Source organism: Macaca fascicularis, chromosome X (genome assembly GCF_037993035.2).
Source record: "Macaca fascicularis isolate 582-1 chromosome X, T2T-MFA8v1.1".
NCBI lineage: Eukaryota > Metazoa > Chordata > Mammalia > Primates > Cercopithecidae > Macaca > Macaca fascicularis.
In genome coordinates this window covers 29,728,839-29,743,264 of record NC_088395.1, presented here as the reverse complement: position 1 = coordinate 29,743,264, position 14,426 = coordinate 29,728,839, and the positions used below count along the sequence as shown (strand labels likewise).

At 36.4% G+C, this 14,426-nt stretch overlaps 1 protein-coding gene across 1 annotated transcript in view; it reads right to left on the bottom strand.

The window, feature by feature from the left end:
- Positions 1–14,426, bottom strand: part of IL1RAPL1 (interleukin 1 receptor accessory protein like 1) — a 1,418,294-nt gene that overhangs the window by 255,651 nt on the left and 1,148,217 nt on the right. The window lies entirely within an intron of this gene.

Sequence of the window (14,426 nt, the reverse complement as noted above, 5' to 3'; positions counted from 1 at the left end):
CTGGGGAGACAGAAATATTGAAGATTATGAAAATAATTCCCTATAGTTTTTGCAATGAACAGAAGAGAAGGCTGAGAATCAAAGCAGAGCTCTAGACCAATTGTTGACTATGAGGGAAAGTCCTGATCATCAGTGACAAGGCAAGAATCCAATTACCACAACAGAAATACAAGGTAAGAAGAGGAGAAGCAGCAAGGTTGACTCAATGGCAACTCTTCCATTTCTAGACATGGAGCTTCTGTATTTTCCTGACCTAGCATATGAATAATCCTAGAATCTGAGGCAGCTAAACCTAAAATGGGGTTTTAATAGGTTCAGCAATTAAGGTTAGAGAGAAACAAAATCAGAAAGTCCATCAGATCATGACTGCCTCCTTCCAAACCAGTATATTCAAATATCATATAAAATGTGCTAGAGCTGAGAGTTAACGCAAACTGTAAGGAGTATGCCTACACAAATAGAGTATTCCATCTTTGTTACGGAATTTCCAAGCTACTTTTCTGTAATTTAGGTTCAAAGCAATAAGCTGCTACAATAAAGTAATTTATTACTCTTTGGTTTGTGTAGAAATGAGACTGAATTGGCTGTGATTTCTAACTACCCCAAATTTCATAATCTCTTATAACTTGACAAGCCTATTGAATAGAAGAGGAAGACAGGAGGTGAAGAAGCAATTTGTAAATCGTGCACAACTCTGATTGTCTTCTATTAGACAACAAAAAAAAGAAAACATAGGTAAATACAGATGAAAACAGTGGGGGGGATATGTTTAGTAATTAAGATGCAGATTCTGTCCTTAATGGAGTCCCTATGCCATATTAAGTCAAAAAATCAGGGAGGGCGGAGCAAGATGGCCGAATAGGAACAGCTCCAGTCTCCAACTCCCAGCGCGAGCCACACAGAAGACCGGTGATTTCTGCATTTTCAACTGAGGTACTGGGTTCATCTCACTGGGGAGTGCTGGACGATCGGTGCTGGTCAGCTGCTGCAGCCCGACCAGCGAGAGCTGAAGCAGGGCGAGGCATCGCCTCACCTGGGAAGCGCAAGGGGGAAGGGAATCCCTTTTCCTAGCCAGGGGAACTGAGACACACAACACCTGGAAAAGCGGGTAACTCCCACCCCAATACAGCGCTTTCAGCAAACAGGCACACCAGGAGATCATATCCCACACCTGGCCGGGAGGGTCCCACGCCCACGGAGCCTCCCTCATTGCTAGCACAGCAGTCTGTGAACTACCGGCAAGGCAGCAGCGAGGCTGGGGGAGGGGCGCCCGCCATTGCTGAGGCTTAAGTAGGTAAACAAAGCTGCTGGGAAGCTCGAACTGGGTGGAGCTCACAGCAGCTCAAGGAAACCTGCCTGTCTCTGTAGACTCCACCTCTGGGGACAGGGCCCAGTAAACAATAACAAACACAGCAGAAGCCTCTGCAGACGCAAACGACTCTGTCTGACAGCTTTGAAGAAAGCAGTGGATCTCCCAACACGGAGGTTGAGATCTGAGAAGGGACAGACTCCCTGCTCAAGTGGGTCCCTGACCCCTGAGTAGCCTAACTGGGAGACATCCCCCACTAGGGGCAGTCTGACACCCCACACCTCACAGGGTGGAGTACACCCCTGAGAGGAAGCTTCCAAAGCAAGAATCAGACAGGTACACTCGCTGTTCAGAAATATTCTATCTTCTGCAGCCTCTGCTGCTGATACCCAGGCAAACAGGGTCTGGAGTGGACCTCAAGCAATCTCCAGCAGACCTACAGCTGAGGGTCCTGACGGTTAGAAGGAAAACTATCAAACAGGAAGGACACCTATACCAAAACCCCATCAGTACATCGCCATCATCAAAGACCAGAGGCAGATAAAACCACAAAGATGGGGAAAAAGCAGGGCAGAAAAGCTGGAAATTCAAAAAATAAGAGCGCATCTCCCCTGGCAAAGGAGCGCAGCTCATCGCCAGCAACGGATCAAAGCTGGACGGTGAATGACTTTGACGAGATGAGAGAAGAAGGCTTCAGTCCATCAAATTTCTCAGAGCTAAAGGAGGAATTACGTACCCAGCGTAAAGAAACTAAAAATCTTGAAAAAAAAGTGGAAGAATTGATGGCTAGAGTAATTAATGCAGAGAAGGTCATAAATGAAATGAAAGAGATGAAAACCATGACACGAGAAATACGTGACAAATGCACAAGCTTCAGTAACCGACTCGATCAACTGGAAGAAAGAGTATCAGCGATGGAGGATCAAATGAATGAAATGAAGCGAGAAGAGAAACCAAAAGAAAAAAGAAGAAAAAGAAATGAACAAAGCCTGCAAGAAGTATGGGATTATGTAAAAAGACCAAATCTACGTCTGATTGGGGTGCCTGAAAGTGAGGGGGAAAATGGAACCAAGTTGGAAAACACTCTTCAGGATATCATCCAGGAGAACTTCCCCAACCTAGTAGGGCAGGCCAACATTCAAATCCAGGAAATACAGAGAACGCCACAAAGATACTCCTCGAGAAGAGCAACTCCAAGACACATAATTGCCAGATTCACCAAAGTTGAAATGAAGGAAAAAATCTTAAGGGCAGCCAGAGAGAAAGGTCGGGTTACCCACAAAGGGAAGCCCATCAGACTCACAGCAGATCTCTCGGCAGAAACTCTACAAGCCAGAAGAGAGTGGGGGCCAATATTCAACATTCTTAAAGAAAAGAATTTTCAACCCAGAATTTCATATCCAGCCAAACTAAGTTTCATCAGTGAAGGAGAAATACAATCCTTTACAGATAAGCAAATGCTTAGAGATTTTGTCACCACTAGGCCTGCCTTACAAGAGACCCTGAAGGAAGCACTAAACATGGAAAGGAACAACCGGTACCAGCCATTGCAAAAACATGCCAAAATGTAAAGACCATCGAGGCTAGGAAGAAACTGCATCAACTAACGAGCAAAATAACCAGTTAATATCATAATGGCAGGATCAAGTTCACACATAACAATCTTAACGTTAAATGTAAATGGACTAAATGCTCCAATTAAAAGACACAGACTGGCAAACTGGATAAAGAGTCAAGACCCATCAGTCTGCTGTATTCAGGAGACCCATCTCACACGCAGAGACATACATAGGCTCAAAATAAAGGGATGGAGGAAGATCTACCAAGCAAATGGAGAACAAAAAAAAGCGGGGGTTGCAATACTAGTCTCTGATAAAACAGACTTTAAACCATCAAAGATCAAAAGAGACAAAGAAGGCCATTACATAATGGTAAAGGGATCAATTCAACAGGAAGATCTAACTATCCTAAATATATATGCACCCAATACAGGAGCACCCAGATTCATCAAGCAAGTCCTTAGAGACTTACAAAGAGACTTAGACTCCCATACAATAATAATGGGAGACTTCAACACTCCACTGTCAACATTAGACACAGATCAATGAGACAGAAAGTTAACAAGGATATCCAGGAATTGAACTCATCTCTGCAGCAAGCAGACCTAATAGACATCTATAGAACTCTCCACCCCAAATCAACAGAATATACATTCTTCTCAGCACCACATCGTACTTACTCCAAAATTGACCATGTAATTGGAAGTAAAGCACTCCTCAGCAAATGTACAAGAACAGAAATTATAACAAACTGTCTCTCAGACCACAGTGCAATCAAACTAGAACTCAGGACTAAGAAACTCAATCAAAACCGCTCAACTACATGGAAACTGAACAACCTGCTCCTGAATGACTACTGGGTACATAACGAAATGAAGGCAGAAATAAAGATGTTCTTTGAAACCAATGAGAACAAAGATACAACATACCAGAATCTCTGGGACACATTTAAAGCAGTGTGTAGAGGGAAATTTATAGCACTAAATGCCCACAAGAGAAAGCAGGAAAGATCTAAAATGGACACTCTAACATCGCAATTAAAAGAACTAGAGAACCAAGAGCAAACACATTCGAAAGCTAGCAGAAGGCAAGAAATAACCAAGATCAGAGCAGAACTGAAGGAGATAGAGACACAAAAAACCCTCCAAAAAATCAATGAATCCAGGAGTTGGTTTTTTGAAAAGATCAACAAAATTGACAGACCACTAGCAAGACTAATAAAGAAGAAAAGAGAGAAGAATCAAATCGACGCAATTAAAAATGATAAAGGGGATATCACCACCGACCCCACAGAAATATAAACTACCATCAGAGAATACTATAAACACCTCTACGCAAATAAACTGGAAAATCTAGAAGAAATGGATAATTTCCTGGACACTTACACTCTTCCAAGACTAAACCAGGAAGAAGTTGAATCCCTGAATAGACCAATAGCAGGCTCTGAAATTGAGGCAATAATTAATAGCCTACCAACCAAAAAAAGTCCAGGACCAGATGGATTCACAGCTGAATTCTACCAGAGGTACAAGGAGGAGTTGGTACCATTCCTTCTGAAACTATTCCAATCAATAGAAAAAGAGGGAATCCTCCCTAACTCATTTTATGAGGCCAACATCATCCTGATACCAAAGCCTGGCAGAGACACAACAAAAAAAGAGAATTTTAGACCAATATCCCTGATGAACTTCAATGCAAAAATCCTCAATAAAATACTGGCAAACCGGATTCAGCAACACATCAAAAAGCTTATCCACCATGATCAAGTGGGCTTCATCCCTGGGATGCAAGGCTGGTTCAACATTCGCAAATCAATAAACATAATCCAGCATATAAACAGAACCAAAGACAAGAACCACATGATTATCTCAATAGATGCAGAAAAGGTTTTTGACAAAATTCAACAGCCCTTCATGCTAAAAACGCTCAATAAATTCGGTATTGATGGAACGTACCTCAAAATAATAAGAGCTATTTATGACAAACCCACAGCCAATATCATACTGAATGGGCAAAAACTGGAAAAATTCCCTTTGAAAACTGGCACAAGACAGGGATGCCCTCTCTCACCACTCCTATTCAACATAGTGTTGGAAGTTCTGGCTAGGGCAATCAGGCGAGAGAAAGAAATCAAGGGTATTCAGTTAGGAAAAGAAGAAGTCAAATTGTCCCTGTTTGCAGATGACATGATTGTATATTTAGAAAACCCCATTGTCTCAGCCCAAAATCTCCTTAAGCTGATAAGCAACTTCAGCAAAGTCTCAGGATACAAAATTAATGTGCAAAAATCACAAGCATTCTTATACACCAGTAACAGACAAACAGAGAGCCAAATCAGGAATGAACTTCCATCCACAATTGCTTCCAAGAGAATAAAATACCTAGGAATCCAACTTACAAGGGATGTAAAGGACCTCTTCAAGGAGAACTACAAACCACTGCTCAGTGAAATAAAAGAGGACACAGACAAATGGAAGAAGATACCATGCTCATGGATAGGAAGAATCAATATCATGAAAATGGCCATACTGCCCAAGGTAATTTATAGATTCAATGCCATCCCCATCAAGCTACCAATGAGTTTCTTCACAGAATTGGAAAAAACTGCTTTAAAGTTCATATGGAACCAAAAAAGAGCCCGCATCTCCAAGACAATCCTAAGTCAAAAGAACAAAGCTGGAGGCATCACGCTACCTGACTTCAAACTATACTACAAGGCTACAGTAACCAAAACAGCATGGTACTGGTACCAAAACAGAGATATAGACCAATGGAACAGAACAGAGTCCTCAGAAATAATACCACACATCTACAGCCATCTGATCTTTGACAAACCTGAGAGAAACAAGAAATGAGGAAAGGATTCCCTAGTTAATAAATGGTGCTGGGAAAATTGGCTAGCCATAAGTAGAAAGCTGAAACTGGATCCTTTCCTTACTCCTTATACGAAAATTAATTCAAGATGGATTAGAGACTTAAATGTTAGACCTAATACCATAAAAATCCTAGAGGAAAACCTAGGTAGTACCATTCAGGACATAGGCATGGGCAAAGACTTCATGTCTAAAACACCAAAAGCAACGGCAGCAAAAGCCAAAATTGACAAATGGGATCTCATTAAACTAAAGAGCTTCTGCACAGCAAAAGAAACTACCATCAGAGTGAACAGGCAACCTACAGAATGGGAGAAAATTTTTGCAATCTACACATCTGACAAAGGGCTAATATCCAGAACCTACAAAGAACTCAAACAAATTTACAAGAAAAAAACAAACAACACCATCAAAAAGTGGGCAAAGGATATGAACAGACATTTCTCAAAAGAAGACATTCATACAGCCAACAGACACATGAAAAAATGCTCATCATCACTGGCCATCAGAGAAATGCAAATCAAAACCACAATGAGATACCATCTCACACCAGTTAGAATGGCAATCATTAAAAAGTCAGGAAACAACAGGTGCTGGAGAGGATGTGGAGAAATAGGAACGCTTTACACTGTTGGTGGGATTGTAAACTAGTTCAACCATTATGGAAAACAGTATGGCGATTCCTCAAGGATCTAGAACTAGATGTACCATATGACCCAGCCATCCCATTACTGGGTATATACCCAAAGGATTATAAATTATGCTGCTATAAAGACACATGCACACGTATGTTTATTGCAGCACTATTCACAATAGCAAAGACTTGGAATCAACCCAAATGTCCATCAGTGACAGATTGGATTAAGAAAATGTGGCACACATACACCATGGAATACTATGCAGCCATCAAAAAGGATGAGTTTGTGTCCTTTGTAGGGACATGGATGCAGCTGGAAACCATCATTCTTAGCAAACTATCACAAGAACAGAAAACCAAACACCGCATGTTCTCACTCATAGGTGGGAACTGAACAATGAGATCACTTGGACTCAGGAAGGGGAACATCACACACCGGGGCCTATCATGGGGAGGGGGGAGGGGGGAGGGATTGCATTGGGAGTTATACCTGATGTAAGTGACGAGTTGATGGGTGCAGCACACCAACATGGCACAAGTATACATATGTAACAAACCTGCACGTTATGCACATGTACCCTACAACTTAAAGTATAATAATAATAAATAAATTAAAAAAAAATCAGTCTGTTCTTTAGCTGATTAATCTGTAGTGGCAGACATATAGCTGTTGCTATCTGGCACTCTACTATCTCAGCGTATATTTACTAACTGGCCTGTAATTACTTTTCTGGAACATTACCCAACACTGTTTTAAGGGAAGAAAGAATTCATTCTCTGTGTAAGAAAATAAATAGGCATTGTTTCCAGCTATACCTAGCTCTATCATTTTAAATGGTAGATGTAAAACTTAAAAAAAAAAACCTATATCAATAAATTTCTTTCAAAACAAATATTTCAACACTGGGCTATTTAAAATGTTCTCTTGAGTTACGCATTACGGAAGTTAGTCAATATATTATATTACTACTTGAAGCCACAGCATCTGCATCCTTTATTTCTACTGATGTGCAGTGACCGTGAATTGCCTTCCAATTATATCTCAACAAATCATATGTAAACTCCTCTTCACAACAGCTGTCTACACCAGTGGTTCTCAAATTTAGTATGAATTACAGTCAACTGAAGGGCTTGTTAAACCACACCTTGCTACCCCACCCCACCAACACTGAGTTTTTGATTCAGTAGGCTTGGAGTGGGACCCAGGAATTGGCATTTTTAACAAATTCCCAGGTGATGCTTCTGGTTCAGGGGTCACACTGGGACTCCAGCTCTCTTTCACTCTTTGCTTCTCTTTAAGCACAAATTCATTAGATCACTTTTCTCATTTTCCACCTAAGAAAATCCTTTGCTCTAAACAAATTAATCCAATTACTGAACCCATTTTAAAAATTTAATCAAGTCTTGTCTTCTCATGTCTGTACCTACCCTACTTGGTGCAGAACTGTATAATTAGTATACACTGAACACTATTTGATATATGCAATGTAATAATTATTACAAAGTTACTCTAAACTTTATATGTATCAAATGGCTACAAGAAACATTTCCTTTATAGATCAAAATCTATAATCACATATCATTAAGGATCAGTGATCTTTGTTTATAAATTTTTAATACCTTGTACATTGTATGTACTCCATAAATATTTGTTAAATAATAGCTGAGAGTCACCTAGTTCAGTCTTCTACTCAAATTAGGAAGCTCCTCTACTAATTACAATTGAGACTTTACCAAATTTAGATAATTTAACTGGCTAAAAAAATTTGTTTGAAATGAAACCTGCCCTTTAACAGTTTAGTAGTTCTTCTGGAGTAAATGAAACTTAATTTGGTCCCATATACAAGAGCTATTCAAGTATTTAAATTGATTTGTCCATTGCACCAGATTTATCTTTTCAGTGTAATATCTTCTAGCCCTTCAATCCATTTTCATGTGACAGTTTTCAGATTTTTTTAAATGAACCTAGTTACTTATGTCAGAATGCAGTTTGATTAATCAATAAAGTAGTTCTTATACTTTACTACAATGCACCAATGTAGAATCCACAAGAAATATACTCTCTTTTTACTCAAAATGTCTTCCATTCATATGGGCTACATATTCATAAAATATTTAACTCAACACAGTAACTTATATATGGCCACTATCAACTAACTGCTAACAATATTCATATACTTCAGTCTGCCTTTATAGAATATAATTTTTCAACCTGAGTGTAGAATTTCATATTTAGACATCATAAGTATTTCCTTTAGATTTAAGTTCTTATTTTAACCTATTAAAATATTTTTGTATTTTTATATCATTCTTCAGTGTATGAAGGTCCTTATCCTACTTTAAAATTATTTGTGATTTGACATGCAGCTATGTATAGCATCATTCCTAGAGTTTTAAATTTTCTTTATAAATTCTCTATTGAAACATATATATTCAATTCACTGTCATTCTTTTTTTTTATTCACTTGAGTGAAAATTTTCTGATATCACCTTAGTTGTCAGATAGTATATTCATAAAAATAGAAGGAAGAGGTGATTACATAGTTGGTATAGCAAGTTTTGGATAATAAATGTTATTAAAATGCTTAATTAAGAAGTCAATGGGAAAATAAATCCTATAGTTTCATGTCACTTATAACCACACACACACAAAAAAAGGAGACAATTTGGAATCATTTTTTTCTCCAAAAAAAGAGCAATAATAAAATAATGTTTAAAACTTCCACATTTAGTAAAGTCTGTAGACTGCTAACCTTAAAAGAACATTGATCAGTACTGGGCCCTCAAAACTTCTTACTGCCTTTTATTTTGTTCCCTGAATGAAGACAACTATCTTAAAACTGATTCAGTGCTTAGAAACCTAGTAGGTGATATAATAAATAATTGACTAAATGGTCTTTTATATTCCTCATTAATCAAAGACTGCATAAGATTAATAAAAAGTCATGGTTTACTGAGCATTCCAGAGATCATTAAACACAAGAATGATTTTATTAATGTTGAAGAATAACAATTACCTTAAATAATTATAAGATCCTAACTTTTACACTAGGAGGGAAAGAGAATAATTAAATAGAATCTAGATAATCATGATGTATTATTAAGCATATAATATACCCATACCTCTGGTTAAAAAATAATAAACACAAAACCTTATTATTTATGTAATTGGTTCATAAGCATCATTTAATTTTATCTTCAAATTTATATCTGTACATATACAGAGAAAAAAATAATTATTTTCAATTCACATATGAAGAAATGAGGACCTGGCTAGATGCGGTGGCTCACACCTGTAATCCCAGCACTTTGGGAGGCCCAGGCGGGTGGATCACTTGAGGTCGGGAGTTCAAGACCAGCCTGACCAACATGGAGAAACCCCATCTCTACTAAAAATACAAAATTAGCCAGGCTTGGTGGCGCATGGCTCTAATCCCAGCTACTCAGGAGGCTGAGGCAGGAGAATCACTTGAACATGGGAGGCGGAAGTCACAGTGAGCCGAGATCACGCCATTGCACTCCAGCCTGGGCAACAAGAGTGAAACTCTGTCTCCAAAAAAAAAAAAAAAAAAAAAAAACAAAACTTGATTAATTGAACGAGAAGTTTAAACCTAAAAAATATTAAAAGATGTAAAGAGTCCTAAATAATGAGAAAATGCGTATACGTGTGTGTGTGTGAGCATATACGTGTTTGTGTGTATACACACATACACACACCATGCTCATGGATAAAAAGACTCAGAATTATAAAGGTGATGATTCTCTAAACTTATCTATAAATTGGAATCAATTTAAAAAAATAAATTTCAGTAGGAATTTCACAGATTTTGACACAGATACTAAGATTCACATTTAATAGCAAAGTGAAGAATAGAATATAAATTTAAGATAACAAACAAGAGGTTATCTATCAGATAATAACATTTCTATAAATTTATTTTATAAAACTGTTAATAAATATAGTGAGGTATACATAAAGGAACAAATAGACCAATAAAATAAATTTGGTAATCTAAGATCAGATCCATACATGGAAGCTTAAGTGTTAAAAATGGCACAAAAATAAGGGAAGAAAAGATAAACTATTCAATAAAAGTTTCTGGGACAAAAAATTATATATATATATCACATATATACATATATATCACATATATATCATATATATCACATATATATCATATATATACACACATATGTATATATGTATATATAAAAAATACAAAAATGTATTACTACTTCACCATGATCAAGTGGGATTTTCCCAGGGATGAAAGGATGGTTCAACATATGTAAATTAAAAAACATGTAAATCAATAAATGTGATATATCATATTAACAAAATGAAAAACAAAAAATCATATAAGCATCTCAATACATCTAGGAAAAACATTTGAGAAAATTCCACATCCTTTCATGGTTAAAAAAAAAACAACTCAATAAAATAGATGTAGAAGAAATGAATCTCAACACAATAAAGGCCATATATGACATACTCACAGCTAACATTATCCTAATGATAAAAAAATTGAAAGCTTATTCTCAAAGATCAAGAACAAGACAAGGATGCCAACTCTTGCTACTTCTATGTAACATGATGCTGAAAATCCTAGCTGGGGCAATTAGCCAAGAGAGATAAATAAAAGGCATCAATATAAGAACAGAAGAAGTGAAATAGTCTCTCTTTGCTGATGACATGATCTTATATATGGAAAACCTTAAATAAATATTCCATCAAAATCTATTAGAATTGAGATACAGAAATTCAATAAAGTTGTGGGTTATAAAATCAACATACAAAAATCAGTAGAATCACTATGCAGTAACAATGAGCTATCTGAAAAAGAAATTAATAATTTCATTTAATAGCAATAAAAATAATAAAATACTTAGGAGTAAATTCACCAAAGAGGTGAAAGATCTGTACACTGAAAACTGTAACACATGAATGAAAGAAATGGAAGAAGACACAAATAAAAGGAAAGATATTACCTGTTCATAGATTGGAAGATTTAATATTGTTAAAATGTCCATACTACACAAAGTGATCTATAGATTCAATGACGTACCTATCAAAATTCCAATGTTATTTTTCACAGAAATAGAAAAAGCAATCTTAAAATTCATATGGAACTAGTAAAGACTCCAAATAGCAAAAGCAATCATGAGCAAAAAGACCAACACTGGAGGAATCACACTCTCTGATTTCAAAATATCTTACAGAACTATTGTAATCAAAATAGTATGGTCCTGACAAAACAAAAAACAAAAAAACAGACACATTGACAACTGGAACAGGATAGAAAGCCCAGAAACAAACCCATGCATTTATGAACAACTGATTTTCAACCAAGGTGCTAAGAAAACATAATGGGGAAAGGGCGGTCTGTCCAAAAAAATAGTGTTGGAAAAACTGGATATCCACATGTAGAAGAATGAAACTGAACACCATATATGTCACACCATATACATAAGTCAACTCAAAATGTACAAAAGGCTTAAATGTAAGACCTGAAACTCTAAAGCTACTTGCAGAAAACATAGGGGAAAAACTCCACAACATCGGTTTGGGCAGTGATTTCTTGGATAGGACTATAAAAGCACAGGCAATGAATGCAAAAAAAAAAAAAAAAAAAAAACAAAAAACAAAAACACAGATAGGATTGCACCAAACCATACATCTAATAAGAGGCTAATATCCCAAATATATAAGGAACTCAAACAACTCAACAGCGGGAAAACAAATGACCCAATTAAAAAATGAACAAAGGATCTGAACAAATATTTATCAAAAGAAGAGATACAAATGGCCAAAAGACATACGAAAAAAATTCTCAACATCTCCAATCACTAGGAAAATGCAAATTAAAACCACAATGAAATATCACCTCACACCTATTAGAATGAGTATTATCAAAAGAGGAATAACAAGCATTGGCAAGTGTGTGGAGAAAAGGGAACCCTTGTACACTGTTGGTGGGAATGTAAACTAGTACAGCAATTTTGGAAATAGTATAGAGGTTTATCAAAAACTAAAAATATAATTACCATATAATCTAACAATCCCACTTCTGGGTATATTTCCAAAGGAATTGAAATTGGCATGTTGAAGAGGTATCTGCATTCCCATGTTTATTTCAGCATTACTCACAGTAGCCAACATATGGAACCAAACTAAGTGTCCATCAAAAGATGAATGGATAAATAAAATGTGGTATATATATGCAATGGAAAATTATACAGCCTTTAAAAAATCTAATATTTGCAACTATATGGATCGAACTGGAAGACATTATGCTAAGTGAAGTAAGCCATTCACAGAAAGACAAATACTGTACGACCTCACACACAGAATTCAAAACAGTTGATTTTATAGAAACAGAGTAGAAAGGTGGTTGCCAGAGGCTGAAGAGGGGGGAAGGAGGTAATAAAACGGTACAAAATTTCTGTTAAATTGGAGGAAAATTTTAGTTATCTATTGCACTGTACGGTGACCACAATTAATAATAATGTAGTGTATATTTCAAACTGGAAACTGGAAGAAGGAATAGATTTTTAATGTTCTCACCACAATAGTATGGAAATTTAATGAGAAGATGGATACGTTAATTAGCTTGAGTGAATCTTCGTACAATGTATATATAGATCAAAACATCCCATTATAACTTCATAAATATACACAATTATTATTTGTCACTTAAAATTAATTAAAAAGTATATTTCTACTTTACACTAGACACAAAAATAAATCTTACATAGAAAAGCTCAGAGTGAAAAGAAGAATCTAAAAAATCTGAAATACATGTGAGTAGATTTGTAATTGGGAAAAAAAAGCAATTCTTTTTTTCCTGTTACATATTTATTTTATTTTATTATTTCAATAGGTTTTTGGGGAACAGGTAGTGTTTGGTTACATAAATCCTAGAGTGGTGACTTCTGAGTCACCCATCACTTTGGTGGACCCATCACTGAAGCAACGTACCCTGTACCCAGTGTGTAGTATTTTATTCCTTACCATCCCCCACTCTTTCCACAAGTCCCCAAAGTACAATGTATCATTCTTATGCCTTTGTGTCCTCATAGCTTAGTTCCCACATATGAATGAGAACATAGGATGTATGGTTTTCCATTTCTGAGTTACTTTACTTAGAATAATAGTCTCCAATTCCATCCAGGTTGCTGCAAATACCACTATTTCATTCCTTTTTATAGCTGAGTAGTATTCCATAGCATATATATACCACATTTTCTTTATCCACTTGTTGATTGATGGGCATTTGGGCTGGTTCCATATTTTTGCAATTGCAAATTTATGTACAAAATGTACATAAACATGCATGTGTAGGTATCTTTTTCATATAATTACTTCTTTTCCTCTGGGTATATACCTAATAGTGAGAATGCTGGATCAAAAGATCTACTTTTGGTTCTTTAAGAAATCTCTATACTGTTTTCTGTAGTGGTTGTACTAGTTTACATTCCCACCAATAGCATAAAAGTGTGCCCTTTCACCATATCCATGCCAACATCTTTTTTTTTTTTTTAAATGAACATTCTTGCAGGAGTGAGATGGTATTGCATTGCGGTTTCAATTTGCATTTCTCTGAGAACTAGTGATGCTGAGCATTTTTCCATATGCTTGTTGTCCATTTGTATATCTTCTTTTGAGAATTGTCTATTCATATCCTTAGCCTACTTTTTGATGGGATTACTTTTTTTCTTGCTGATTTGTTTGAGTTCCTTGCAGATTCTGGATATTAGTCCCTTGTTGCATGTATAGATTGTGAAGATTTTCTCCCACTCTGCGGGTTGTCTGTTAACTCCAGTGATATTTTCTTTTGTTGTACAGAAGCTTGTTAGTTTCTTTAAGTCCCATCTATTTATCTTTGTTTTTGTTACATTTGCTTTTGGGTTCTTGGCCATGAAGTCTTTTGCTAAGCCAATGTCTAGAAGGGTTTTTCTGGTATTATCTTCTAGAATCTTTATGGTTTCAGGTCTTAAGTCTTTGATCCATCTTGAGTTGGTTTTTGTATAAGGTGAGAGATGAGGAT